This window comes from Ambystoma mexicanum, chromosome 1p (assembly GCF_040938575.1).
Source record: "Ambystoma mexicanum isolate Mex_15411 chromosome 1p, UKY_AmexF1_1, whole genome shotgun sequence".
In the NCBI taxonomy this organism is placed as follows: Eukaryota; Metazoa; Chordata; class Amphibia; order Caudata; family Ambystomatidae; genus Ambystoma; species Ambystoma mexicanum.
The window spans coordinates 1408678507-1408706325 of record NC_090921.1 but is presented as its reverse complement, the minus strand read 5'-3'; positions in this window follow the sequence as shown (position 1 = coordinate 1408706325).

Here is a 27819-nt window from a genome sequence, read left to right as displayed (position 1 = left end):
TGCAAAAGGGGCGGTATTACCCAATTTGATCGAATTTTACAGATCAAATGGTACATCTGACCAAATTCGGCCAGTACTATTCGATCGATAACATTTGATCAAACTGGGTAATACATGCTGAACATAGGGAGCGGGAGTTGCAGGGGTGTCCCCTGCTCCCCATGTTTGTCCTTGTGGGTTTGCAGGGGTGTAACCCGCTTCCTGAACATTGAAGGTGTGAGACGAAAAAAAGGAAAAAGAAAAGGGGACCCTGCAGCGTCAGATCCGTCCCATGTTGGTGAGATGGAACTGACGCCACAGGGCCAAGAGAGGCAGCAGCTGAGAAAAAAGTAAGTGGGGGGTGGAGGCAATGTATTGGGCGTGTTGGGGGACAGAAATGTGCAGAGTTCAGCCGCCGTAAAATTGCATTTGCAGCGCAATTGACTACGGTCAATTCCGGCGCGAACAATTCTGCCACGGCCAAATCACACAGATCCAAATGGGCAGCATGCCAGCGTGCACGCTGCCTCTTTCTACTCCCTTTATGCACTCCGTCATGCATATGATGAAAATTCGGCTGCAGAAACCTGTCTATACCAAAGTGTTACTATAACAGGTCCCTGTCGCCAGATTACGGGTAACTCCAAACGAGCCTCTATGGGCCTCATTACGACCCAGGCGGTAAGTTACCGCCTGGGTCGTACCCTTACCACCATGGTGTAAACTACGTTTACACCATGGTGGATGGTGGATTTACCGCCCCATTCCAAGGTGAGTGGGGCGGTAAATCCCCATTTCCCATTTTACCCTTCCCCATTCCCATTTTTGCCCCATAGGGCATAATGGGAGTGGGGAAGGCGCTAATTACGCCACCGTAAATTATGGTGGCGTAATTAGCACCATGGTCCCTTAGCGCCATGGATTTTAACGCCTGCAAAAAGCAGGCGTTAAACTCACCATGGCGCAAAGGGACCTCGGAATCAGGCGTTAAGGGTCGGCGCCGTTTACGGCGCCGTTAACCCCTTAACGCCTGATTCGTAATGAGGCCCTATGTGTTTTATTATCTTTTCAAATTAATGGTGAAGGTTTTCACAAATAAGAAATGATTCTTAACTTTGGATTCATCTCCAATTGGGCTATTTGTGTGCTTATATCATCCTCCCGGATTGTGTATTTGTGGTAAACAGCATTCAATTCGGCCCATGTGAGCAGAACCACAATTGCTGTATATGCTTAAAAGGAGTAGGATAAAAAAAGGAATACTCACCTAGACAGAGACAAAGTGCACTGATGAGGACAACGTTGATCCACCTGCACACAAAGGGCCAGGTGTTACACCTGCAATTCATCAACCTGTGCCGCCGGGGTGGGCCCACACTTAAGTACAGGACAGCATGCCTGGGAAGAGGAATTGGTAAGTGAGCCCTCGAGCCTCACGGGGATTGCCTGTTTATATGTGTCTTACAATATGTCCGATGGAAATATGATACTGCTAGGAACCCTCACTGGATTGCCAAGTAATCTGTGGACAGCACAAAGCCACGTACACTGGAGTGCAACTTGTAATCACAAACTGGTGCACGAGGCAATACATGACATGCACATCCAGTTATTAGTAATGCTATGATCTGGTAATTGCAAAAATAAATTGCAAAACATACAGATAATATCGGCTACGCACCCTGGCCTGAACAGGAATCTGTTCGATGACCTTGTAATCAAAGACTTTGACACTTTTTGTCTATAAAAATAAGTTTGAACACGAGTGTCAGAAACTTTCTCCATCCCGGAAAAGAACCCGCCACTGTTGGTGCAGTAATCATTTGTATATGCTTAGCTGTGCCAACATAATCTCGCTTGCAGTTATTGCCTTCTGCCACCAGAGAACAGAACATTGCCAAGACGCGCCGAGGAGAATATCAGAAGAGACACACGTTCTGGAGCAGCGTCTAATCTTCCAAGATCAATCGTGCTTAGAGCCAGCGAACACAAAGCAACTCTACCTGATGAGCAGAGAGCCCTCTATCGTGTGTTCTCTACCAAAGAGAGCAGCAGCACGTCATGGGGGCTACCAAAGTGTGACATGCGCTCCAATGCTGTGGCTTTCATGCCTCGGTTTATAATCACTAATTGTGTAACTCAAGTGGATCGTGTGCTATTAATACACGTGTGTTGTCAAAGAAAGAACCGCATAGAAACATGCTCACTCTCTATAATTGTGGACTTCTTCAAATATAATAGAATTGAAATAGAGTTTCGATAGGGGCGTGATCACAGTTCTGCTCATTTTCCAATTCCTCGTAGCCTGAAATCAGGCATATAAGCCACGTGTGAAAAATGTACAGTTACTTTGTATAGATAATCGAACACTGCATCAAACATTCTCCACCACAAGTTGATAGTATGCAATGAAATCCGTGCGTAAATCCATGTGTGTCTACTGTCCCGTGCATTTAGACTTTGCACACACATCGTACACATTGTAGTAACGGATTATTATTATTCCCAGTGATATTTTGATGACCTATTTTGCAGTTTTGCACCAAATTTTAGCACAGGAAATAGCACATGATCAAGACAGATGTACTCTGTTTGGGGAGTAGCACAGGAATCTTTCATCAGCTGAACAAGCCATACCAGTCACTGCAACAAGCTGCACAAAGACGGAAATATGAATTAGGTGCTGGCACAGCACATGAAGCAAATATTCAACACAGTCATATGTTTCCAGCACCACTGAAGGAGAAACTCACGTGTCACTCTACCTGGGGCAGGAACAGGGAGTTGGGATAGCATAAGCAACAGCCCCACACCCCCCCCGCAGAAGCCTACCCATAAACCCCCCTGCAGCACCCCATCAGGTCACCCACCAATCTAGAGCCCAATCACTGCAGGCGGCCCAGCAGCCTGTGCCCCCGTCACTCCATAGGCAGCTCATGAGCCTGCATCCCATCACACCCAGGCAACCCATCAGCTAAAACCCATCCTCCTGCACCCACGGGAAGCACATCTTCCTGCACTATTCTCCCCCAGAAGCCCAATAGCTTGCACCCAAGACCACCCCAAACAACCCATCAGAATACAAGACATCTCCTCTGATAGACCACCAGCCTGCACCTGATCTCCACTAGCAGCAGCACCAGGACTGAAGAAGGAGTAGGAAAACCTGAAGGCCCTACTAACCAAGGGTTATCAGAACCAGGCCGTCCCACATATGCCTGAATGTCAAGGATGCACCGACTGTTTACTTCCTTGACCTGGCCATTATCTTCAGCCTATTGGGAGAAATTGAGGGAAACCTGATTCCTAAAATGCTGATCGGAACATCCAATCAAGCCCACGCTCACAGTTCTCCACTTCGGTGTGATAGACACATTTCAGCACACTGTGGCCCTGCTGCATGGCATCACCCAGCCTTGCTTCTCCTAGATCGTCTCAGATATTGACAGCTATTATGACACGGATGTGCCACTACATTGCCTTCCCCGCTCACTCTTTGGCACCAAACAATAGTAAGGCACACTTGTATGTCATAGTGGGCTTCAGCATCAAGTGTGGGGCCCTAGACTGCACACACCTGGCCCTTGCACCACAGAGGGCAAGAGAGCAGGCCTTCAGAAACAGACAACTCAGCACCCTATCAATGTGCAGAGGGCCTGAAATACCAAAATCTCACAACTGCATACCATCACCCACTTAATCTCCATGTTACCCAACTTCTTCATCTTGAGCGCACATTTGGATGAAAGACTACAGTGTTCAAGACACACATCCTACACATGCAGTTTGGATAAACTAAAGTCTACTCTCAACATGTGTTCCTTTGACATGTGTGAGTAGGTCATCCAGACCTGACACCATTCACTGCAATCTGGCAATTGTAGAAACCCTTTCCAATCACACAGCCCACATCACATGTCATAGAAATCAAGACAAAACCGAGGACTTGATTCCCCACTCAGTCTTTACTTAAGGAGACCCGAGAGAGCTGCAACGGGAGATAATGACACATTGCCAATATTACACACTTAAAATTCTGTTGTGGTGCGTAGGATCCAACACTGTGCCCCAAACTACTACCACATATGTTCCTGTGGCTTTTAGCTGAATTTCTTGTCTGTCATGTCCTATGAAACATGCACTTATCTGACCTGCAAGAGCTGCCCTGAAGTTTGCAGACATTCACGTGTCAAGGACACAACCACTGACATGTATGATGTCTGAACTGTGTCCTTTAAGAGGACTTTGGTGATTACACAATTTGAAGTACAAGAATGGCCATCACAACACTCCTCTCTATTCCCCAGTTGACTTGGAATACCTCATACACACTTGGCTCATGACACCTCAGACCTGCAAAGCTGCCCACACCCAAACAGTAAAAGCTGCCGGGCAGGCAATTAGTGTCCTGCAGACATGATCCTTCTGTTCCATAGAACTGGTGGTGCATTTACAAGCCAACCTTAGAAGATAGGGACTGCCTCGTCGTAACATGCGCTGCATGTTGCACAACATTTTCATACGTGTCCATTGAGGTTTATGATGATGACTTGGAATGCGCTTGTTCTGTGTGAATAAATCATCAACAATTCCTTCTGTTAGAGATGAGTGTATCGATTAAAGAAATGTATATGGATCCCTGCCACACTCCAGCAGCCACAGTGAAAAGCCTCAAATAAAATGAAGACACCAACTCTTCAACTAACCAATATTAATTAGAAATTGTAATGGAGGGAATATTGCTGCTCCCCCATTGGGGGTGGGTCAACCATTCCAAGTACCAAACACATACATGCTCAGGTTCACTTTAATGAAAGACAGGTCATGAGTACAGTCCATTAAGAAGATTATCATGGAAGGAACACACAAATCCAGGGTCAAACAGAGTCCATAAGAAATCCAGGGTGATGACAGTGTAATGCAAATAGCGATCCAAAGCAGAACGTGGAAGTGAAATAATGCCATTAGAAGGAAAGAGCCCCAGGGAAGTGTTTACTTGCCCTGTTGTGGATGTTTGGTCTCTGAGACCCTGGTGGGGGCTAGGAAAGACCTCAAGCCACTGATGGCAGGAGCCTTAGTAGTGGTGACATTGAGCAGAGGGCTGTTGTGGAGATGATGTAGCAAAAGGTGTTTTGGAAGGGGTGGTGGAAGTGAATATGGTGGTGGACTCCCCCCACACAAACCATATGCAAAAGTGTATGCTCCTTGCCATAGTCAAGGTGAACTGAAGCTGGGCATGATGGTGACCTGCCTCCCCCATCCAAATGAAAATGGTGGCATGCTGCAGTAGAGTTGGTAGAGCACCTGCAGCATCTTCTCTAGCACCGGAGTAGGCCTCTGCGCAATCTGAAGAGGCCTGCTCTCGGAAATGCCAAACATTCTCCCGGGCCCCAGCATAGGCCTGAACAAATGCATCTTCTGCTGCTTCAACCTGCTTTCTGGCAAGCAGAAATCCTCCCAATGCAGGAACAGCAGAAGCCTGCTCTCAGTAGTGCTAGGTTTCCTCATATGCCCCTTGTCTTGCTCTCTCTACCTTCCCTACCAAGCCCCCCTCTCCATTCAGTTGATTTGTTGTCTCTAACTCCTGTAACGTGGTTTTCATGGACTGGTGGACATCTCCTAGGATCAGCCCTATTGTGCTATGTGCATCTCGAAGTTCACTCCAATTCTACTCTCCACTTACCTGCTCACCCATTCTGGCTGACAGTCTCTCAGAAAGGTTTGCTAAAAACTGTCAGACATGGGAACAAGAGAGAGGGCTAGAGGAGTTGGTATGGCGTTGGGGCACATCCCTGTGCCCCTAGCAAATCACACCCAGGAAGATTTGACTCCTTGAGAGTGATGTTTCCTCCAATGACACCCTCCACCTGCAGGATGCTCCCAGCCCCAGCAGATGAATGTCAGGTTGGCTCATGGGGACAACGCCCATTGTAGAAACTGTGGTAATGTCCTGGTCAATGTGGCCACTCACCCTACTTCTTGTGCTGTTGGATGGCTGGCTGATGGTAGCAGGTGATTGGATATTGTCTAGTTATTGTTCAGTGTCTAGCTCAGGATGTATTCCCATCTCCATGTGGTATTTCTCATTGCCTTCACGCTTCATATCCTCCCTATCTTCATGGATGTCATCATACCCCCTCCTTATGGGTGAGAGAAAAACGCTAGTAGGCACAATGTGGAAGAGACCCTTAGAACACGTAATAAATGAACGCTAGTTATAGCAGCATCATACATGCCTAACATCATCATTTCGGCTTTATTACGGCCATTCTGCCACAAAAGCATACACACAAGCATAACAATTGAAAGGACATATACAATCCATACAATCTCACACATTAGTCACACGTTCATAAGAATCACAAAATACATGTTCAATATCAAAATATTGTTAGGAAAAAGTGCAATTATATGACATGATATGAGATTTTATTTATAGCACGCCTATACACAAGTGTTTCAAGGTGCGGTGAGGCAGGGGAGAGGAACACGGGGGGGACAAGACAGCAAATCTTACTAGGCTCAGTGACATTGAGATTGCACAAGTGCAGGGAACAGGAAAGGGGTAAAGTGCCGGGGAAGGGGAGGATGAGCAAGTGCAGGACATAGAATCTAAACATCAAAAAACAAGAAGTGCAGCCAGCAGGTGGCAGTGCAAGGTTAAGTGCAGAATAGCATAGCACGTGATAGATAGTGCATGTAGGGGTAGGGGGACTGTAGGGTTACTGATACAGACCAAAGTGCAAAGTTTGCCAGGAGGCAGCGTGGGTGTGCAACTGGGCGGGCAGGCACCTGGGCCAGAGATAAGAGGGTAGCCAGGTGACCAGTGCAGTTTCAGACAGGAGATCTGCAGGAAAAAGGAAGAGAGAAGGCAGAAGCAAAGAGGAAGGTCTTGAGGGTCTTCCGGAACCGGGATTGTTCTCCTCAAGTTTTAAAGAAGCAGGGTGGCTGTTCCAGAGGGAGCCCTCAGCTGAAGAAAGAGATCTACCACCAACGCGTTGCTTGGAAAAGCGACTGACCGTGAGGTAGTTGGATGTGGAGGAGCAAAGAGCTCGAGTAGGAAGTTATTTACGAAGAGAAAGTTGGTGGTTTTTAGGCCCCAGACCCCAGAAGGCCTTGTGAACAATGCAGAGGGTCTGGAACTTAATCCTCGCAGCCACTGGGAGCCAATGCAGAGATTTCAGTGCTGGAGAGATATGATCCCTGGGCTTGAGGCCAAGGACAAGTCTTGCAGTCCTGTTCTGGATGAGTTGCAGAGGGCGGAGAGTAGATGCAGACTGATTTGGAAAGAGGATGTTAGAGTAGTCCAGCCTAGAGAGAACCAGAGCTCTGGAGACAGTGATCTTCGAGGCGAAGGAGAGGAAAGGAAGAATACCTCTGAGGAGGTGGTGCAGTTGATAGTTTGACTTCTAAGAGACAGGTGAGGAGAAAAGAAAATAGTGGATTCGAAATGACCATGTGGTTCTTAGCCTCACAGGTGGAAGCAGGAAGAGGGCCAAGAGAGGCCATCCAGAAAGTGACAGGGAAGGAGGGTGCAGATGTGCCAATGAGGAGAATCTCTGCCTTACTGCCATTAAGGCAGAGATCTTTGGTGGCACACCACTCCTGGACAGCAGACAGACAGTCAGAGATGAGAGAAGGAGAAGAGGTGGCAGAGATGAGCCTGAAAAGGAGCTATCATTCGCATAGCACTGAAAGTTGGAGCAGAGAGTGGCAATGCAATGTGGCAAGAGGTGTCAGGTATTGGATGAACAGCCAGGGAGAGAGGTTATACCCCTGGGGAACACCACAGGTAGAGAATGAGATAGAGGAAAGTTGGACCTGGGAGTGTCGATCAAAGAGGAAATAGGTCAGTCAAGCCAGAGCCTGATCAGTGATACCCTGGTTATCACGGAGACGAGTGAGCAGGATGGCATGGTTGACAGTGTCAAAGGCAGAAGATAGATCGAGAAAGAAGAGAACAGAGGGGAGATTAAGAATTGAGGTTAGAGAGCAGGTCTTCATGGATGTTCAAGAGAGAAGTTTCCATGCTTCTGGCTGCTCTGAAGACAGACTCATGGCCATGGAGACCACCAACAGATTCAGTATTAATATTAAGCTAGGAGATTGCCAGCTTTTCCAGGAGTTTGCCCAGAAAAGGAGTGATGGAAATCGGTCAGCTGAGGGTTTCTTAAGGAGGGTTTATTAAAGAGAGGGTGCCCAAGAGAGTGCTTTAGGGGGGAAGGGAGGCTCCAGTGGTGAAGAAGTGGTTGCAGAAGTTAGCCAGGGCACGAGCAAGTGGGTCAATGCGGGCCTTGATGGTTTTGGAAGAACAGGGAAGAACCTGTTTTGACAAGACTTTCATAAATTGGTCTTGTCTAGAAACATCATCAGGGGAGAACAGAGGAAAGGCAGAGAAGGAGGGAAGAGAGTTGGCCACAGGTGGACCGGGGGTAGAGGAGACAGTGGAGGGAGAAGGAGGAGAGGACGAGAGAGTGGACAGGATGTACTGGGTTTTAGAGATGAAATGAGAAGGCTGGGCCATGCTGAGGGCCTGGGAGGGAACAGGAGAGGTAGAGACTGCCGCAGGATTGGCCAGCTCCTTGCAGATTTTGAAGAGTTTGGCCGAGTTGTTAGATGCTGCAGAGATGCGGGCCTGGATGTGGGCTCTCTTCTTAGTGCGGATAGTCTTTACTGCCTTTGCAGCAGGCTGCACCTATGCCCTCCACTTCCTCTCTGCCACCTACACATGCATTTAAGGGTGGCAAGGTTGGAATCGTACCAAGAGCTGCAGTTGGATTTGGGTTTCAAGTGGATCCTCATGACAGGGGAACGGTTATCCAGAGTGTTAGAGATAGAGATATGAAGGTTAGAGAGAAATGAGTCAGGATGTGAGTCAGCCAAAGGTTCAGGGGGAGATGAAAAAGTAGTGGCAAAAGCCTCAACTGACACACGCTTCATGGGACGGATGATGAGAAGGTAGGTGGCAGTCCTTGAGTCGGCTTGACCTGTGGGGAAGAAAGAGAGAGGTGGGAAGAAAGGAGAAAGTGATCACTCCAAGATAAAGGAGTGGTGAGAAGGTTAGAGAAGGGGAGGTCTGAGGAGATCAGAAAATCCAGGGTCTGCCCTGCAGAGTGAGTCGGGCCAGATGGAAGAATAGAGAAATATAGAGAATCACAGATGTTGCAAAAGAGCCCTGAAGAAGTGCTGGTAGAATCCATGTGGATTTTCAAGTCTCAGAGGAGGAGAAGTTGAGAGGTAGAGGCAAGGAGTGAGGAGGAGAAGTCAGCCCACGCAGAGTGGAAGAGGGCCAGGTGGCCTGTAGATAGTGGTCACAGTCAGAGAGAGGCCAGGAGAGATAGAGAGACTGCAGACCAGGCATTCAAAGGAGGAGTAGTGCTGCATTGGAATGAAAGAAGCAGGGATCACTCTGGGAAAATCAAGGCTACACACCCACCGGGACGGTTGGTTCTGGGTTCGGAGAGGATCTTGAAGCCACTGGGAAGGAGAGTGTTGAGACTCGTGACAGAGCTGCCCATGAACCAAGCATCGGTGCGATTGAGTACATCCACATCAAGCTCTTCCAGGAGACGGCAGATGTCAGAAAAGTGTTTGACAGCTGACCAAGAGTTGAGAATAGTGATGTGAATCAGGTTGTCACATTTGAAGGACTTCCAGGGAGGGGTACAGGCTAGAGGTACACCCTGCAGTAGTGTTGGAGGTGCCTTAGGATGGGCAGAGGGGGAAGGACGAGATGGTAGGGTAGTCAGAGAGGGAGAAGTGAGTGCCAGAGCGGTGGCAAAGGAGGGAGGCAACAGAGTGACCAGAGAAGCATCAGGGGGTGCCGAAGACGTGACAGAGGAAGGAGGCAGCAGAGTAGCCATACTGGTAAGAAGGGATAGCAGGAGAGGAAAGGAAGTTGATAAGGTGTGGGAAGCATCTATCAAATAGGAGTAGATTGGCCTGAGGGCCCTGCACCAAGACGGTGCCATTTAAGTAGACATTAATGATGGTCATAGAAGAGTGGAAGGGGGCCAGAAGGGCCTCACACCGGGTGCCACCATGTAGGAAACCTGGTAGAAGCAGAGCTTTCACTACATCTCCACTCCTCTTCATGGCATCCTAACTGGGAGGTAGAGACACTGCCCCATTTTTGTACATCGTGTTTATGGCAGTTCATCAGCCTGGTGAAAGAATTTTCACCAGGCGAACTCACTGAAACACCAGATGGTGCTTTGGGTAGTGGACCAATCATTCAATCAATAAGTATTTATGTTGGTGTGTTACACCATATAAGATCGACAGTAAAGGAGTAAAGCAACCTTGTACACAGCCTCTCCACAAGTTGGGTGTGGTGGTAAAAAGGTGTATGTATCACTATTACCGCCGCATTAGCGCTCCGTCCATCTATGATTCAGGCCGAAAGTCAGAGATTTATCTCTAGCTTTGACCTGAAAGTAAATCTGGCCACTTAGGGCCCTTTTTCAGCACTATTGCTACGGGGCTGCGGTAATAGCACCGAAAATGCCCCATTGGGTCCAATGGACTCAATATGAATTCGGACTTACCGCCCTGCTGCAACTCGGGATCCGGCACTAATAGTGCCAGACCGAGTTGTGGTAACATTATTTGCATTGGGCGGTATTTTCCGCTGGGATACCGCCCACTTGTGATGAGGCCCATAGACTGAAATGCAGTAAAACACCAATCACAACTAGTAAACGTGAGGTAGTGGCAAATGCCATGTCCACACATCAAATCGGGTAAACATCCCTCTTGTCTGGACGTAAAGTGTGGTTAGCGGCCAGGCATACAATTTGTTCGAAGTGGACATTCCAGTAACCATAAATTCTGATTCAAGGATCTCCACATAAAATGTGTTAGGCACAGGATTTGAAACATTGTTTCCAATGCTCATATAAAATACTATATACATAAATACAATTAATGTCCGCAGCTGGTGTGCAAATGTGCAAAATGGAGGTGGACAAAGTTTGTTGGTTACATTTTACCTTTACAATATATCTTAAATAAAGTGCAATTACTGAGGAAGAAAAACACTTTCAGAGGGAGCATTAAATGCAGAATATGTTTTGATAGGAAGTTGCTATATAAAATATAATAGTGATAAAGTGCAAATGCAGGAAGAGAAAAGAAAACACCATAATTAGGAGCAAAAAGTACCGGGTTTAGCTTATCAGTCTTAAAATGCAGGTAGAGTATGTAAGTGCAAATGTGAGCCCACGTTGGTGTACATGTTGCGGGTAACACCACTCAGGAGTGTAATGGAGTCATTCAACGTTTGTAATACATGCTTAATTAGATTTAGGCAGAGCATTTTGAGCAAAGCTGGTGTTCATTACTTTAGTTATTCTTGTCCAGACCCTGCATAGATATGAGCCCAGGATGAAGGCAACTTTCACCTCTGAACACAGGAGTAAGAATTTGAGAGCAGGTCTGAAGTGCCTTAACACAGCTCTCTTTGAGGCCACTTTTCCACCAGCTCTTCCTAATATCCTCATATATAGGACAGAAAAAAATAAAGTGTGTTGAATTCTCCACAGCGCCACAGATGGAAAAATTACTGGCTCCTGCCTTCCATGTATACATGTGTATTGCCAATGGGAGAGTGTTTAACCTGGCCCAGGTAAGCAGAGTCCTTTGCTGCTGAATTGGCACAGAGATAAGGTATCCTGTTACAACCATCCTAGGAGTAAAAGGGAGATATGTTCTATCCGGGGAACTGAGCATCATTTTGTCTTCCCTTTTTCCTGTGAAGAATTGCTAAATTTTAGTGAGGTTGATGGGGCTGGCACACTCCTGTTCTCCTCTCCACTCTGAGACACCAAAGGAATTTCCTTTTCTTCATACTCCTGTGAATGCAGTTGAGCAAAGCATATCTATCTGCCATCTGAGATACCTGGAAAGAGGATGTGATGGGGTTACCTCTACCCAGAGCTAGCAGTGGTGGTAGCAAAGCCTCTGTCAGCCACCAACACCCTCTTACTTTCAGTGACTTGAGCAGTGGTTTTTAAGGGATGCAGGGGGAGGCAGGGCAGAGGCAGAGTTATAGCAAGCAAAGTTAGTGGTAGTTCCAATTCAAAGTTGGGGGTTCTCACAATGTGACAGTGGGTTTGGGAGCAAGAGCCTCTTTTTTTTTAATACTTGATTTAATTGTTTAAAAGACACAATTTATACAAGGTTGTTTTTGAGTATATTAAAATGAAAGGTCCAGTTTTTGCCAGTTCTTGCCAGCCTCTGCTGATTTTAAGACGGGAGCTTAGATGGAGGAAATTGAGTGGAGATGCAGTTTTATTTCTTCACAGCATCATTTCCTCTAGTTGTGTTATTTACTTTGTCCTGGTCCTGACGATTCAAAAGGCCAAGACTTTCGTAAAACCCCACAACTGCGATTATCCATTTGGTGTTCTCTCCCCTCAACAAATTATTCAATTTCTCCTCGTCATCCACAAAGTCAAATTTGCCAAATAGGTGCCCCAGATGACGAGAAGGAGATTCGTCTACACCTCTACATGTTAAGAGTAGGTGCTTCAAAGTTTCAATTGAATCTGGTTGGAAGCAGAATCGGCAGAGGCTGGTGTTGGCTTGTTTTCGCCTCTCTAATATCTCATTTGTGTATGCGATGTTGAGGCGGATCCGCATAAAATATTCACAAAGCTTCTTGGAAGGGCACTTCAGTAAATAAGTTCTCGTTTGGTTGATTTTGGCTGGATTATTTGGGATGTTTTCCATTGATTTTACTAACTGAACTTCGTCTATGGTTTGTATCCAGTCTCTCTCCATCATTCTTTTTTTAACTTTTCCTGGAGTGTGGATTAGGTCCTCTGGAGAGCAGCCTGCCCAATCGAGACGGGAGATGATTTTATCCTCCCATTGTTGAAGCATTTTGCACTTTCCTGCTCTCATTTCTTGTTCAACTGCTTTAAGTATCACTGAGGAGTTGGGTGAGAGCATTTTGCGGTATAGCATCAATTCATTCCGTGCTATGATGGAGTTTAATGACTGCAGAGTAAGTTCGTTCCTGATTACTCCCACTGGTGTTGATTGTGGTAAATTGAGAACCTTGCGCCATTAACTTCCTTCTACTTTCTGCCAAAAATTTGATGTAATGTAAGGCATTGCTTCCACCCCATACGTTAGGGTGGGGGTGACTTTCATCCTGTAAAATGTCAGCACTGGTGCAAGTGAAAAGCGGCCGTTCTTTCTGGAGAGCATTTTAGTCTGTGTTATTAGCACACATAGCTTTTTCGTAATGGTCTTGCACATCAGATTTTCTTTGATGCTTTTGTTGAGTATTATACCGAGGTATTTAAAGTCCTCAACCGTTTCCAGTGTTTCTTCCCGTACTTTCCATGTGAATTTCACCTTTTTGCTCACCCCTTTTCCCAGGATCATGATTTTAGTTTTTTCTTGATTCATTTGAAGCTGGTTTGCCTGCAGATAAGAATCAAGGTTCGTCAGTTGCCTTTGGAGGCCTATGGGCGTTTGGTCCAACAAGATTATGTCGTCTGCGTATAGCATCCTCGCTATTTGTTCTTCGCCTATTCTTGGGGGGAAGGAACGTGCCTTTGCCTCTTGGTCTTTATAGTCCGAGGTGTATACGTTGTAAAGGGCCGGTGCTAGTGGGCAGCCCTGCTTTACTCCTCGTTCGATTTTTATCCAGGATGATAGCAGGCCTTGTTGATTCAGGCGTACGCACATCGACATATTGGAGTGCAGCTCCTAGATGGGATTCAGGATTTCAGGTGGACAATTGCTATTTTCGAATTTTCTCCAGACTACGGATCTGTCGACGCAGTCGAATGCCTTTGTTAGGTCGATAAAGGCCATATAGATTTTGGGATGTCCTTCCATTACTTTGGCTTTCAAGGTACTTGAAGCTAAGATGTTGTCAGTTGTTCCTGAATTTTTTACAAAGCCTGTTTGTAGTGGGTCCGTCATGTTGCCGAGGGCTGTCCAACTTTTGAAGCTTTCCAGGATGAATGCCGCAAAGAGTTTGCCTATTGAGTCTAGTAATGATATAGGGTGGTAATTGCTCGGGTTGTCTCTTGCACCTTTCTTAAAGATAGGCACCACAATCGCCTTTTTCCAAGATGGAGGGATGGTTGAGGCTGTGTTACAGTTCTTGAAGACTTCCCCAACTTTCAGTCTTTTGTTTATGGTCGAACTTGGTGATACTGTCTGGTCCTGCCAACCGTGAGCCATTACGTTTTTTTGACTCTTGGTCTGTTGCAACTTTCCATTTTACTTTGTCATCGATAGATGTGCATGTTGGGAGTTTCAGGGGCGCTTTATAAAGTTGTTCGAAATGTTTCACCCAGCTCAATTCGCCCACTGCGCTAGTTAAAGGCTGGTTTTCTCCCTTTGTTCTTCCGTTAATCAGGGACCAAAAGTCCTTTGTTTTTTTTTAAGCAGAGCGTGCGCAGCATCAGTTCTGCGTCTTCTTGGTTTCGCTAATATCTATTAGCTCTGAGCCACTGTTGGTAGTTTTTAGTAGCTCTACCTGAATCGTTTCTGTCGAGTTCTGAGCCTGATTTATTTGCTCTTCTTTTTAATTTTCTAACCAGCTTCCTCCTTTCCACCAGTTGTTGATTAAAAGCGTGAGTTGTCGTTCCTGGCTGTCTTTCTTTGCCGTTTTTTTTTTAGACTATCAAAGCAGGAGAGTAATCCGTTATATTTTCTACTGAGTGATTGCCATAATTGGAGCGCTCAGAATAGGCTTTCGTCAGGGCGCTAATTGCGTTGTCTGATAAACGAATACGGATACCCTGCATGTCTGCTTCCACAGTCAGCGTCGTTCTTCGTTCTTCTTTTAAGCTTGTCTGCCACTAATGAAGTAGCAGGTTATGATCACTGTTTTCCGTTCTTCTTACCTTGAAGGACGCAAAGTATTTTAGAAGGCTTCTAGACACGTGAACATAGTCAATGCCCGCCTCTTTGCCCTCACTCTCCCATTTTGGAGTGAAAGTTTCTTCTGTGGTTTTTATCAGGTGAAGGTTGTGCAGGTCTCTAGATTTCGTGAGACTTAACCACAGAGCAGCTCTTCCACATGGGTTTTTCTCGTTGTTTAATAAATCGATATTTAGGTCTCCGACAATCATTATATGTTTGACCTCGTCTTCTATTAGGGCTGAGTCAATTGTCCTTTCCACTTCCATCATAAGTTGTTCATTCAGGAGTCTTAAAGGGTTCCAGTAGATGTTAAGGACCAGGATCTTCTCTAGCATCTCTTTTTTATTTGGACTTTTGATCGTGTTTGACCACGAAATTATTGATGCCAAGATGAATTCCGATTTCTTCAAGACCTTGGTCAAAGACAGAGAACTTCCTTACTTGACTGCTGTTATTAGGCCCGATCGTGGTCTGCCTTTTTGGCCTTTTTGTGCCGGGGAGTGCACAAAACCATCTAAACAGGGTTGTTCATAAGCCATGTCTCCTGAAGACAAAGCACGTCAAACTCAGACAGTTGCACGTCTGATTTCACTGTCAAATGGGCGAAACCCCTCGTGTTGCAGGATGTCAATGATAGTGTAAGTGTATCGTTTGGTCCTTGGTGAGGCCAAGATGGATTGCAGGTGGCCATATATGGTGGCTACTTTGTTCTTAGCCGGTTTACTTGTTTTGCAAACCAATCTCTGTTTTTGTCAGAGTTAAGGGGGGCTTTCTCTTCAAGGCTCCACTCTTGTTTGGTATTAGTACGTGGAGCAATTTTTTTCTTTTGCTGGACGTTCTTTGGGAATGCGCTGTGTCATTTCACCTCTTTCCCCTGATGTCTTCCTGATAGACTAGGTGAATTGTCTTTTGTCTGTTTTCGCAAATGTGTAAGATCATAGCTCTTCTGCAAGTCTCTAGTTGTTTTTCCGTCTCTCGTCCCTCCAGAGTTAATTACTCTCTCTGGAGTGGCCTGTGATAATCTGGTGTAAGAGAGTCTCTTACTAGGCAAGTTCTGATTTCTTGTTGTTCTTTCCAGACTTTCTTTCGTCAGCTCTCTAGGGTTTTTTGTCACTTTCTCCTCCATCATTTTATCTGCTTGATTTAGTGCTGCATTCGTTGCTAGAGTAAGCTCTAGCCCCAAATGTTTTAATTCAACCTTGACACTCCAAAGTAGTTTTTGGGCTTCGTTTGAATTGACATGTAGATAGGAGCTGTCCTTCCTTCCATTGGGGTTGGGTTCTAAGATGTAAATAGTGTTTAGCGAGACCACTTTGAGAGGTTTAATTTGCTCAAAGATGCTTGATAGCGCTTTATAGTTTAGAGTCCAATTATCTCGTTATTCACAGAATCTTTGGAGCTTGAATGTTCTCATCGGGATAGGTTGCACACTAGGAGTGAGCTTACTTTCCCGAGCGTTTTCTTGCCAATTAGGTGATTCGGAGGTCTCTCTTGTGTCGTGAGCCATTGACCTGTAGTGTGTTTTTGATTGGAATTGGGGACGGCGCAAGCTCGTCTCCCTCAAAAGATGGTCATTGGAGGCTTCATGTTTTTCTACATGTTCCTTTCTAGCCCCCTTTTTCCTGTTATTCCCTTGATTGTTTGATTGGAATATAGTACTGTGTGGGCCTGTCATTGAGTTCTTCGCTTCCGCCCATGGGGGTTTGAGGACTCCAGGGTTCTTTCAGCAGTTTTTTCAATTATTTTTTTGGTGTGTGATCTAGATTCCGGTGTTGTTGAATTAGGGTCTTCAAAAAGCACTCTCTTGTTTGCCATTTGCATCTGTCGAGGATTTGGGACATCTTTTTTGGTCTTTTTTTGTTGTGGGGCTACTGGGATTTTGGAATCCGAGTCCTCGACAGTGTATAAGCTTAGATTCATCAGGTCAATTGAGTCGTATGATTGTTCATTATCTAGGTGATTCTCTTACATTGACTCGCTCTGGGCTGGTGATAAGATGGATTCTTCCCGGTTCGATCTACCGAAGTTTGAGGCTGTCGTTTTTTTTGCAACTGTTGCTTTAACTTACAGAGGGTCCTTTCACAAACCCTGAGTTGCCCTTCTGTTCCCTTGATAAGCAACTTTGCCTCGGTGCCGCCTTTTTCGTAGGCTCCGACTGGAGCGATGTTTTCTGTGAAAAGATATCAATTGTGGAGAAAATGTGGTCAGCTGTAAACGTGAAGATTGCCAAAGCATGTTTCGTCTTTTGACTTTTGTTTTCCTTTGGTTTTGGCTCTGGTTTACTTCTTTTTTGTCCCTTATCTTTGTTGCTTACATCCTTCTGCAACGATAACGGTGCAGGGCTAATGATGGAATGCGGGTCAATTTTTTGTGATCTTGCCGGTGCTATGGGAGTGCGGGCTAAGTCATTATTTGCTGCATTTGGTATGTTAGAGGGGTTGACTCCCGCAACCGTCTCACTTTGAGTTTGGTAGGATATTGTTGCATGAACCTTTGCTTCTCTCCCTGGTACTTCTTTGCTGTTATTCCCCTGGCTAGACCTTTCTAGGGCGTCCACATTAAGGTGCTTCTTATTGGGAGTCACAAAGCCCTCCAAGAAGAGGAGTTTTGAGTACATCATAGCGATCAGTGTATTTTGTTCTTTCATTGCGTCGTTCAGAGATTCATATAACTTTATAAAGGGTGACAGTGCTACTGTGACCATGGATAGAATGGTCATCGCGTCCAACTTCTTTTGAGGAGAGTCTTGCGTTTGTTTTCCAGTGACCTCACTCATCCGTCTATTAGGTATTGGTGACCACGCCCTTAGATCTTTAGTATTTGTTGATTTATCAGCATATTTCTTCTAACCTATAGTAGGGTGCGAAGAGCAAACAATTAGTTGGTTCTCTGAAGGTTGCTCGTAGGAGTTGTGCTACTGCATTTCCCTTTGTATCTCTTCTGAGTCTCTTTTCCTGTGTTGGGTTCCCCAGGATCTTTCATGTTATTCAGTTGTGATACCCGCTCCTCTTGTGTTTTTTTCTCTTCCCTTGGCATGCTCAATTTGGACGTGTGGGGGTGTTCTATGTGCTAATGACACTTCCTCAGGTTGATGGATCCTTGTTTTGTCCATGTTTGAAAGGGACGCTGGTGACTTTAGTAAAGGGTCTAGATGTTCCCTTAGCTCAGCTACGCTGGACTGGATAGGCTTAGCTTTATCTTCCACCATAGTGAGTGGTTCTATTCGGTCCTTATCTGGTTCTGTCTCTGCAAACTTTTTATTGATTATCTCCTCAAGATTTGTTTGTGGCACGGTAAATCCCTGGCCGCTGGAATTGGGGGAATAATTGTCTTGGACAGGTGTAGGGCTGTATCTTCTACAATCGCCAGCAATTCTGCGTCCGAAATGTTGTGGTGTATTGAGCCATCTTGACGTCCTTTCCTGCCAAAATACTCCTTTAGAGTATTCATGGAATTGGCGGGATTGGAGATGCTTAATTTGTTTTGGTTTTTATATGTTCTTTTGTATTGGGCTTTGGAGCGAGATGCTTTCCTGGCCGATGTTTTGAATGTAGAGGCCACTATTTTACCTGTAAGGTAGTGTTTAGGTGGTCTTTGATCCTCCTTTTCGAGCAGGTTTATAGTAGGAAGAACTGGCAGGTGAGCTGTTATCTTCTCGCTTGCCGTTGAGGCTGGGATGTCAATCCAGGGGGAGGGTTATGCCGCCTTCACGCCCTGCCACCGCCTCACTTCTTGCTCAAGGTCCGTGGCCATTCCCTGTCTGAAAGGGGACTCATTTCCTGCCCAGGGGGCTCCGGCCATGTGGGAGGGAGTTGTACTCCCTCCCGCATGCAGTCCACGTCTTGACTCGTGGGTTCACCCTCCGTTGTCTCCGGCCACGATGTCTGCAGTGTCCCTGACGGTGGGGAAGCAAGATCTTCCACCAGCAGGTGTGTATGTACGGCGACCTGAACAATTGCGGACGTGCACCCAACACTCAAGTGTGCGGGCAACGCTGACTGGCCCGGTGCCAAGGCCTCTCCTTCTTCGACACCGTCGTCTCCGGTGGGTGTTAGAAACTGCCCACTATGATCAGTGTTACAATTCGAGGTGATGGTGGTGGGGGGCTTGTGTTGTTTTTACCCCTGTTCTGGGGGGACTGCCACCACATTGCATGTGGTGTTTCCCCCCCCCCCTAAAGTTTGGTCTACGGTAATGGGGGGTGGACTTTTACTGGAATTACGTTTTTCGTCCCTTCCTTTTTTTGGTATCCGGTGAGGTCGCAGGTGGGATTGAGGTTGACTCTGTAGCAGGTTTTTTGAATTAGGGAGGGGAGTCGACTTACTAACATTTGTTTTGTAGGGTAGTTCCATGCCCCCTCTCCGGAGTCTTTCCTCCTGCACACCCCATGAGATGGCCACGTTTGCTTCTCATTTGTATGCCCTCACCTTCTCCCTCCAGGGAGTGTCATTTTGCTGGTGCTGCCATGGGTCCCCGACAAGCCGGGGATGGTGCTCCACACTCCACGCCCCAAAGCCGCCAAACAGCCCAACAGCTTCACAGCAGCCCTTCTGTCGCAGGGCTTACGCCGCAAGGGCGCTCTGGGCATGCTTCTGATCCGAGCTGGCGGTCACGTGACTTTGTCGGCTGTGGGATGGTCCCTTTCACAGCGTTCGCGGCAGAGGCGTCCTTTTCACCTCCTGCCTTGGATGAAAGTTCGTGCTGTTAGTTGTTGTTACAGGTGAGGATTTTAGTAGTGTTTTCCCTTTTCTCCTCCCAAGCAGCAGCACGTCAGCAGCACATCTGCAGTCCAGTACTTTGAATGTACTTTGAGTTTATTCAAAAATGTTTGCCGCAGTAGCATGAGTCAATTGCAGCGCCGCCACAGCCCAACAGCTTCACAGCAGATCTTCTGTCACAGGGCTTACCAACCATTAAATAGATGGATGTCTACTATATGTTATTAAAGTGGCTTACAACAGCCACGAAAATTGCCTCACAGACAAACACGTGTGTATGTGTGCGAAGGGGATTGGGTCAGAATGGGATGTCTGTCAATTCTACTGCTATCATAGATTTTGCCTGTTTGTATTTCTAATTCTTCCTGCTGCGTTTGTAGTTTTTACTCCAGCCTGTATATGTATTGTGTGTGTACGGGTTAGTAATTTCATTTTACCTTGTTAAGAAGAGGTCTAAAACATGATGGAAATACTGCAGTTTGTGAGCATGGTTTGCAAGACTTGCTTTTGAAGTCATGAGGACACATCTGGGATGAAGGGACTGTATAGTCAGGACTCGGGGTTGGCAGTGGGGCAGCAAAATCACCTTTCGCCTAGGGTGGAAAACATCTTTGCACCGGCCCTGAACACACATACAAAATGCTTACTTTAAAATCCTACATTTTAGGTAAAACTACTCTTAAACATGAGGGCCGCCTTATTTTCAATGCTTTTCTGACAAAAGTAGAAAGAGCTTTGTTTACTGTATATAGGGCTCTGCCTTAAAAAGGGGTTGTCCATGAAATAACTGAAAATAAAATAACAAATGAGAAATGACGGTATTTTCATTGGTTGAAAAACAAAGATTACTTTTCATGATCAAGTTTATTTCAGATATACATAGAAAATCCATAAAAACAGTACATAATACAGAGATAACCAACATTTAAAAATCAGTAACAATAGATCTATAAAAAAACAATGTTAAAACAACCAAAAAGGATTACAAATATATTTCATTCAGTATTGCCAGTTAGCTCATTACGGGTCAATGACTGCAGCAGACATTTCCTATGATACAAAGCTTTTTTTCAAAAACAAGAGTAAGGCCAGGTCACACAGGGTGAATTTGCCCACAACATTTAAATCAATGCATATACTGCACAAAGCCCTCTTCACACAGTATTGGCCTAATGAGACGACTTCTATATGTCACATATATAGGGCAAACAAATCAAATGGGCTAGATCCTCATACGGGGCATCACATAGCCAGCAGGAACGATCTGCACCCTCCCGGCCCCGGACCAAGCTGCCACCACAGCCCTTAGGTGGACGCAGTTGAACCCAGCCTGTGTCAAAAGTGCACAGTCAATTGGTGATTCAGAACAGAGCAGGTAATCTTGAACACCCTGGCACAAAATGGTCATCAGACCACGATTCTTAGGCTTCAGGAGATCTAAGCCTTCCCTATTCAGTCTTACACATTCATACAGGCCAGCAGTCCATCGATTTATCTCACTCCGGGGTAGGGTACTACTCGACGGGTACAAATGCATAAAATTCATCCCCCTCAACTGTGATTTAATTTTAGACAGCCACAGAATCTTGTGTCACAAGTCCATATCTAACAAGAAAGTGATCAGTTCCTGAGTTAAAGTGGCATTGAAATTCCCCCATAGCCTGAGCCAATGTAATATCAGTTGCATGGAAATCCCATCCTCGATTGGTGAACAACCCAACTCTATGTTAGGGGCAGAGATGGGCAACCCCAACAGTTACTTAAAAAATTGATTCTCTGTGGACTGCACCATGTTAACAGGAGAAGGACCCCACAACGACGATTGGTTTAGTTTTAAACATGCACATAGCCCTTGAGACCCCACCCAACGCCTGCTTAAACTTTGATACTTTTTTTAATACATGAGCCTTAGCACCAAACTTTGCCGAAAATCTGCCCCCCAGGTAATCAAAAAATGTGACCCTGGAGAATAACAATATTCCCGCAATACATGGTCTTGAAGTGTATCATTCTCATCCCCTTCCAACAGATCATCACTGTGGATTTTGCTGTGTTAACCACCAAATTCATCCCTTCCAAGTAAGTGGCATACTCCAAAATGAGTGCCCGCAGAGCTCTTGGTGTGCGTGCCATCAAAACAGAGTCAGCCGCATATACTAGTACTGGTAATGGTCATCCTGCCAGTTTTGTAACATCAAAGGAAAACCCTAGAAGGTGATTAAGGAGCCCATTTATATAAAGCAAAAAAGAAGAGGTGTAAGCATGTACATTGCCCATTTACACCACTCCTAACACATGCCTATGTGGAAACATGCAACCTGGCCAAAAGATCTACTGGCAGTCCCAGGCAATTCATGGACCTCAGCATCTCCCACAACTTGGTCTGATTCATTTTATCAAATGCAGTGCTCAGGTCTATGAATGCTAGATATATATCGGCTCCTCCTTCAAGTAAAGAGAATGTGCCACTACCAATAAAAATTCAAAACCTGCTCTGCCATGCCCAGCACTGGCCTAAAGACTAGCTGGACCCGGAGACAGGATCTCACTACTACAAAATGGCACGATCTAGTATTTTAAATAAGGAGTCAAGGAGAGATATCGGTCTGTATGAGGCTGGACAGGCCCAAGCCCCCTTTTTGTAAACCGGATGGATAACTGCCATGTGCCATGACTGGGGAATAGGCCCACCTGCACATTTTTTCTTTTAATAATGTGGGTGAGACCACCCGGACCTTCCCCACTTCCCCCTACCTTAACTTATACTCTTACTGCACCCCCCACCTACTATTTTAATAAAAAAGTACATTTTGAAAATATTTGTCCAAAAAAACATGCATTAGTCTCAGCCAGAAACCCCTGGTAAATTGTAATCACAGGTTCTACACCATGTTTAGGGAGGCAATAGCTCAGTCCTGCTCATCAAGGAAGTACAGTTATGTAGTGGCTTCCTTTTCATGGAGAAACTGTACTACAGTGTTTCTCTAGCTTCATTTTTCCCATTTGAACAAAGTATTTTACAATTACCCTTATGCACCAGGAAACTCTTTCTTACATATGTAGGTCTGCACATTGACCACAACTTGGTGTGATTCATTTTATCAAATGCAGTGCTCAGGTCTATGAATGCTAGATATATCGGCTCCTCCTTCAAGTAAAGAGAATGTGCCTCTACCAAATAAAAATTCAAAACCTGCTCTGCCATGCCCAGCACTGGCCTAAAGACTAGCTGGACCCGGAGACAGGATCCCACTACTACAAAATGGCACGATCTAGTATTTTAAATAAGGAGTCAAGGAGAGATATCGGTCTGTATGAGGCTGGACAGGCCCAAGCCCCCTTTTTGTAAACCGGATGGATAACTGCCATGTGCCATGACTGGGGAATAGGCCCACCTGCACATTTTTTCTTTTAATAATGTGGGTGAGACCACCCGGACCTTCCCCACTTCCCCCTACCTTAACTTATATTCTTACTGCATCCCCCACTTACTATTTTAATAAAAAAGTACATTTTGAAAATATTTGTCAAAAAAAACATGCATTAGTCTCAGCCAGAAACCACTGGTAAATTGTAATCACAGGTTCTACACCATGTTTAGGGAGGCAATAGCTCACTCCTGCTCATCAAGGAAGTACAGTTATGTAGTGGCTTCCTTTTCATGGAGAAACTGTACTACGGTGTTTCTCTAGCTTCATTTTTCCCATTTGAACAAAGTATTTTACAATTACCCTTATGCACCAGGAAACTCTTTCTGACATATGTAGGTCTGCACATTGACCTGCTTAAGCACATGGAGGCATCATCTGCCAAAATATGCAGAGCAAGTTGAAGTAGGTGTCCACGTCCATGTGGAAGTAGTAATAGGAACATGGCTTGCAGGGGAAACAATGATGATGTCACATGTCCGTGCTGGTGGAACATGTGCGGTCATTCCCCGTCACGCAAATGGTGACTGCCAAGTAGACGCGTGGCAAACCACATCCTTGTATTTTTGTCATGCATGAAATGCAATATTCTCACTTTCAAACCCAATCTCCACTCCTCCAATTCTCCTAAATTCTGTTGATATCAATTATAGCCAGCAATTGCTCCTCCCATGTCTACCCATGCAATGGTGGGAATGGTAAACCACCTCCTGTTACTATGGTCTCCCTGTGGCGCTTCTGGACATGATTATTTAGATACGTTTAGTGTATATGTATCTGACTCAACTTGGATGCGGTAGTGGCCACATAATTTACCTTCTGTAAGATAGCCTTTGACAGCTAGTTGCATTGGCGGAATGTGGTCTTTGATAGTGCAAACCTACAAGGTGCATCACCTCCTTCCAGACACCCTCGAAAAGGGCAATTAGCTCATAATTAGACACATGTCTTTGTGGTATGTGGTCAATGGTTTGGGGCAAAGAAGGAGAGGGAAAGCTGATGAGGCAAGGAGAGTGTGCTACAGGATTTGGCCACATGGGCACGGAACTGACAGAAGACTGGGGTTTCAGTTGGGACCATTGAGGATGAGGAGAAGGTGACCCAGCGGAAGTTATTGATGTTGGAGGCAGGTGGGGCGACACAGTGGTACCAGGAGCATAGGCAACCAACATTAGTGGGGAAGGGAGAGCAGGCCGGGGCACAGGTTGCAGTGGGTACAGTGGAAGTCAGGATAAAACAGAGAAAAGGGTGAGCACAGATTATAGGGTGCAGGAATTGTGAAGTGTCAGTCAGCAGTGACACAGGGGACCATCAAAGGGGCAGGCAGGGAGACTCTGCCGTCAAGGATGTGGGGGGCAGGGAGGGTGAAGCAGCGGTCATTGGGAGCACATGAGGCAAATGCTGTGAAGCATCAGCCGTTGGGGTTGCATTGGCCGATTAGGGGAAGCATCAGCCGTTGGGGTTGCATTGGGCGATTAGGGGAAGCATCAGCCGTTCAGGTTGCATTGGGCGATTAGGGGAAGCATCAGCCGTTGGGGTTGCATTGGGCGATTAGGGGAAGCATCAGCCGTTGGGGTTGCATTGGGCGATTAGGGGAAGCATCAGCCGTTGGGTTTGCATTGGGCGATTGGGGAAGCAGCAGTTTGGGGGCACACGGAGCAGGGAAGTTATATCAGATGTCAGAAAGCAAAGAGGTGGCAGGGGGAGAGCACCAGAAGGGGCACGGCATTGCATTAGTACCAAAGTAAATACATCTGCACTAGTTGCCTATTATTTGTGCCCTTCCTATGTGAACAGAATACAATTTACGAATGAAGAAAATAAATGTGTGGTTGTGCAAATTTGTAAAATACCCTTGAAGAGCTCTACCATTTCAAATGTCATAGCACAAAAGGAGTCCTGGGGACAGATTAAAGAAACTTTGCACCAGTGCAAGTGCAAGGTTGCACGGTATTACTAATAGGGCAAAGTTTGGCCTATTTTCACCATTACAAATGCAGTTTGACATGGTATTAGCACCAGGGCAGAAATTGCCATTGCGTGTTTTCACGAGAGCAAGGTCTGCCCTAGTGATAATGCCATTATATATTAGCACTAGTGCAAACTTTGCCCTGTTGCAATAATGCAGTGAAAATGTATCTTTTTTGCCCTAGGGCAATTTTTGCCCAGGGGCTTATATCATGCCAAGCTGCACTTGACATGCATGGTGCAATAGTTTTCTAATATGTCCCAGTGTTTTTAAAAATAGGGCAACTTTTGGCCTAGTGCTAATATCGTGCAATTTTGCAGTTGCACCAGTGCAAAGTTTCTGTAATCTGGCCCGAGGTTTGCCAGAATAGGAATGTTTCTTTTATCTTTGAATGCAGTATATATATGGACTTTCCCTCTACGCCAGCTCCTTACAGAGAAAGTTGACAATGTATTAGGTTTTTTTGTAGGCACAAATTGATTTGTGGATGGAAAAATGTCCAAAGTGCCACCTGCAATACCACCCTGATTAACAAACAAATACGTAGTCGATGTGGAACGAGCAGTATTGAAAATGTACATATGCAGCTTGCCACTGCACATATGTGTGGTGAAAATAACATATACGGCTCTCGGCTCGACTCCCAGAGATGTTTCTGCTTTCGATCTCTCTAAGCAGAATTGGTCTTGACAGATTAGACATTTCTACAGAATGTTTGTCTCTTGTGATAATCTCCATTCTGCGCTCTGGCAATGTTCTGTTCTTTGGTGGCAGCAGGTAATAACTGTAAAGGAGATTATATTCGCACAGCTAAGCATATACAAATGACTACTGCATCAGCAGTGGCAGCTTCTTTTGTGAGTTCGAAAAAGATGCTGCGACTGTTTCAACCTTTCTTATAAACGAAAATGCATGAAACACTTAGATTGCAAGGTCATTGAATAGTATTTGCAGGATCAGGTTTTTTGTCAGACATGATCTGTTTTCTCTAAAATATCCGTATAATGTTAATAATATCTTAATTTGCACATCTTTTTCTTTTTTTTTTACTGACATGCACACATGTATGGTTGCAGATATTATTCCACTTTACAAGACTGTAGTGCTTCAGTTAAGACCTCATTTTATCGCATATTGAGGAAAAGACCCAAAAGGCTCCAAAGCTCCTGGCCCAGATGGGCTTGCTAATGTAGTGATCAGAGCTAATCCCGGTTGTGGGCGTGCGGACTACATGAGCTGTTTGTAGATGTGTGCCGATCCGGCATTATTCCATCGAGCTGGTGGACCTCCATTTTGATTGCAGTATTTAAGAAGGGCCTTATGGACAATCTGTCCAACTATCGGCTGTTAGCCATGTTGGACAGTAGTTCTAAAATGTTTGCCTTTCTACTTCTAAAAAAACGGAATGTCTAGGTGGAAAATGAACCATTTTGATATGATATGATATGATATTTTATTTGTATCACGCTCGTACACCAATGTTTCAGCATAAATGTCAAACAGGCTTTTGTAAGAATCACTAAACTGCGCACAATATCAGTATGTTACTTAGCATAATATCAAAGGCCGTGTGTATGAAGGGTAAGCATTTATATATTTATTTTTTGAAGACCATTGACATAGTAAATCACTCTGGGCTCTGGTCTAAATTACGAAAATGGAATATTGATCCGCAATTATTACATTTCATTGTGTCCCTGTACACAGACACTAATGTCAGAATTCACACCAATTGCGGGGGCATTTGACCCAATATATCGAGACAAATGTGGTCCTAAAACAGCGTTGTGCGCTCGCACCTATCTTATATAATTTATACATTTCAGACATGGTGCAGGCCATTAACTCAGTTCATGATTTTCCCCCTCTATTGGCAGTGAATCCATCCCTTGGCTATGCTATGTGGATGACACTGTCCTAATGGACCACACTCCAATTGGGCTGCATCGCTCTATTGATGCACTTAGTTCATATACAAGTCAAAATGACTTAGTCATCAACATTGACAACACCAAAATCCAACATACTAGAAGGGAACTAATCCATGATACTGGTCTTGCTTAGACAATTAATACTTCCCTGATTGAAGTTGTGAGTTATTACCTATACTTGTGTATTCCCATCAGAGCGCTGCAAAGTAATAGGTACGTCAATGACTTTTATAGACCTGAGATCATGAGCAAGTGGCTGATACTAAAGAAATGTATCCGCATTAACCGAGGGTCCAACATAGAAGGCATGATAGTGGTATATTGTACTTCCATTGTCCCTGGGATACTCTATGGTGCGGTTTTCCTGTCGGAAAGTATGCATGCTTGGTTAGAAACCTTGGAAGGGAAAATGTTGTGGTCTTTTTTGAGAGTCCCCCAATCTGTGCCGTCTGAGGATTTAAAACGGGAATTGGGCGTCCAGTCCTTAAGATTGACATGGCTGAATGCTAGCTTTAAACTATGGTGTTCCATGTTGTCAGATTGCCCATGCTCTCTCTTGTCACTTGTAGCTGAACCATCAACGACCATGTCTAACGCTTTTATTGTTGGTTTACAGGTTACTGTCAGTAGTCACTTAACCACAATTGGTATGTCTCTCAGCGAGGTTACGGACAACCCTGAGGGCCTGGACCTTCTAAAAATAAAACTGCTGTCTGGGACATTGTTATCAGCTTGACAATGCTATCTACTAAAAACATGTATTCCTTATATGCTAGTCAGAGCTTCATTTCAAACAAACCCTTTGTTTATCTGACAAAACCCACCAATCCGCAAGTAAAGCGTTTCATGATCTACTTAAGATTCAATATCCTTCCCACCAACAAACATCTTGGTAGGTGGAG